Genomic DNA, 3,224 nt, shown 5'->3' on the forward strand with positions numbered 1-3,224 from the left:
CGTCATTGTTGTTTGGCGGGTCCGGGCTGGGGATTCGAACCCGCCACCTTAGGTGTATGTGGCTGGTGCCTTAGCCCATTGAGCTATAGGCGCCAAGCCTGTTATTTCTCCTTTATTGTTTCTGATAGATGATATTAGAGATTTTACTTTTCTGTTGCTGGTTAGGTTGGCCAAAGGTTTATCAATTTTGTTAATCTTTTCAAAAAATCAACTTTTTGTTTCATTGATCTTCTGAATGATTCTTTTGTTTTCAATTTCATTTAATTCTCCTCTAATTTTGGTTATTTCTTTTCTTCTGTTGGGTTTGGGGTTGCAATGCTCTTCCTTTTCCAGTTACTTGAGAGGATCCATTATGTTGTTGGCTTCCTCTTTCTGTTTTCTTGGTATAAATTCCAATGGTATAAATTTCCCTCTTTGGACTGCCTTTACAGTATCCCACAGGTTTTGATAATTTGTGTCTTCATTATCATTTTGTTCCAAAAATTTGGTGATTTCCTTCTTAATCTCATCTTTGACCCAGCTATCATTCAGCCTAAGATTATTTAGCTTCCATGACTTTGTTTGAGTATGAAGATTCCTGTTGCTGTTGAGTTCAACTTTTATTCCATGGTGGTCCGAGAAGATACAAGGAATAATTTCTATACTTAAATTTGCTGAGGTTAGACTTGTGTCCTAGGATATTATCTGTTTTGGATAGGGTGACCAGACGTCCCGCTTTTGGCAGGACAGTCCTGCTTTTCAACAATTTGTCCTGCGTCCTGTGGCGCTTTAAAAAAGTCCCGATTTTTGGGAAGAATGCATGAACAGGAGGGAAAACAAGAAGGGAATATACGGTTTTTGGCTGCCATGTGGCGGTTTCGCCAGAATATGAGTTTTATATTATTTTTGTTAATTTTATAATGTTAAACTGTAATAATAACAAATAATTGCTGAGAAGTGATTATCGAGAACTGCTTATCAAAGTTTGCATTGTTGTCAGGCTCTGCGCCGCCCTGTCTCCTGCCCCACCCCCCGGCCATGTTGTCCCGCCTTACGGACGTTAAAATCTGGTCACCCTAGTTTTGGAGGATGATCTGTAGGCTGATGAGAAGAATGTATATTCAGTTTTATTAGGGTGAAATATTCCATAGAGGTCTGTAAAGTCCATTTGTTCTAGGGTCAGGTTTAAGTCTAATATTTCTTTGTTTAGTTTCTTCTTGGAGGATCTATCCAAAACTGTCAAAGGGGTGTTATCTCCATCTATTATAGTGCAGGAAGATATGAAATTGTTCATGTCCATTAGGGTTTGCTTTATGAATTGAGCATTCTGGTAGGGTGCATAAATGTTAATTATTGAAATCTCTTCATGTTGGGTGTTTCCCTTGACAAATATGTAGTGACCTTCCTTATCGTTCTTTATCTTTGTTAGTTTAAAGCCAATTGTATCTACTACTAAAATTGCAACCCCTGCTTTTTTTCTGGTTTCCGTTTGCCTGTATTATACAAGTCCATCCCTTCACCCTGAGTCTGTTTTTATCCTTTATGGTAAGAAGAGGTTCTTGTAAATAGCAGATATCCAGTCTGAGTTTATGTATCCAATGAGCCAGCCTGTGCCTCTTTTGAGGTCAATTTAAACCATTCACATTCATTGAGAGAATTGATAAGCCTGGTTGTGTTTTGGGTGTCATGATTTTCAGATATCCAGTGGACATTTTTAATCCTTTCTCCACTGTGGAAGTTGGGTTTTGTTCAAAAATTTCTGGGTGAGTTTACTTTGGAGGTAAAGCATTGCACTGGTCATTGTGGAGGATTGGTCTGAGCATATCCTGGAGAGCTGGTTTAATTATGGCAAATTTCTTCCACATGTCTATGTCGTTAAAGTATTTGATTTCTCCATCACAAATGAAACTCAGTTTAGCTGGATACAGGATCCTGGGCTGGGAGTTGTTTTATTTTATGAGATTGAAGGTCAATGACCATCTTTTTGTGCCATGAAACGTTTTGGCTGAGAGATCTGTAGTCATTCTGCTATTTATCCCTTTGCAGGTGATGCTTTTCTTATGTGTGGCTGCTTGCAGAATTTTCTCTTTCATCTTACCTTTGGCACAGTTAATCACAATGTGTCTAGGAGATGCTTTATTTGGATCGAGTCTTTTTTTTTTTTTTTTTTTTTAAGACAGAGCCTCAAGCTGTCCCCCTGGGTAGAGTGCCGTGGCATCCCTCACAGCAACCTCCAACTCCTAGGCTCAAGCGAGTCTCCTGTCTCTGCCTCCCAAGTACCTGGGACCACAGGCGCCTGCCACAATGCCCAGCTATTTTTCAGTTGCAGCTGTCATTGTTGTTTGGCGGGCCCAGGCTGGATTTGAACCTGCCACCTTAGCTGTATATGGCTGGCACTGGATTGAGTTTTGCGGGGGTTCTGAAACTGTTATCTGAAGTTCTGTATCTCTTGGAATGCTAGGGAAATTCTCTTCCAAAGTCTCTTGGAGTAGAGCATCTGTACCTTTAGGACCATCCTCTTCTCTTTTGGGAATTCTTATAACACAAATGTTTGATCTTTTGGAGGGATCCCACAACTCTCTCAAGGAATGATCAGTTTTTGCTCTCCATTTGTCTGCCTCTTCGAGTGTTTGGGAACATTCAAAAGCTTTGTCTTCAGTTTCAGAGAACTTTTCTTCTGGGCGGTGCCTGCAGCTCAGTGAATAGGGCGCTGGCCCCATATACCAAGGGTGGCGGGTTTAAACCCAGCCCCAGCAGAACTGCAACAAAAAAAATAGCCGGGCATTGTGGCGGTGCCTGTAGTCCCAGCTACTGGAGAGGCTGAGGCAAGAGAATCACCTAAGCCCAGGAGTTGGAGGTTGCTGTGAGCTGTGATGCAACAGTACTCTACTGTTGACAAAGTAAGACTCTGTCTCTTAAAAAAAAAAAAAAAAAGGTGACAAAGTAAGACTCTGTCTCTAAAAAAAAAAAAAAAAATTAAAAAAAAGACATCCTTTCTTCTGCTTGGTCAACTTTATTACTAAGGGATTCTACTACATTTTGGAGCTCCCCAACTAACTTTTTTATTTCCTTGAGCTCTGCTATCTCTTTTCTAATTATGTCCATATCTTTGGTGACATGGACTTCGAATTCATTAATTTCTTGAGACAACTTCAGAACTACTCTTTGGAATTCAGTTTCCATCTTTTCTTCCATTCTATTATCTTATTTGCAATCCATATTCTAAACTCTTTTTTTTTTTTTTT

The 3,224-nt window shown here is 39.9% G+C and overlaps 1 protein-coding gene across 1 annotated transcript in view; it reads left to right on the forward strand.

Annotated features, from left to right (window-relative positions):
- Positions 1 to 3,224, forward strand: part of CENPI (centromere protein I) — a 109,633-nt gene that overhangs the window by 50,835 nt on the left and 55,574 nt on the right. The window lies entirely within an intron of this gene.

The sequence above is a fragment of the Otolemur garnettii genome, unplaced genomic scaffold, assembly GCF_000181295.1.
Source record: "Otolemur garnettii isolate 467f Iridium unplaced genomic scaffold, OtoGar3 scaffold00268, whole genome shotgun sequence".
NCBI lineage: Eukaryota > Metazoa > Chordata > Mammalia > Primates > Galagidae > Otolemur > Otolemur garnettii.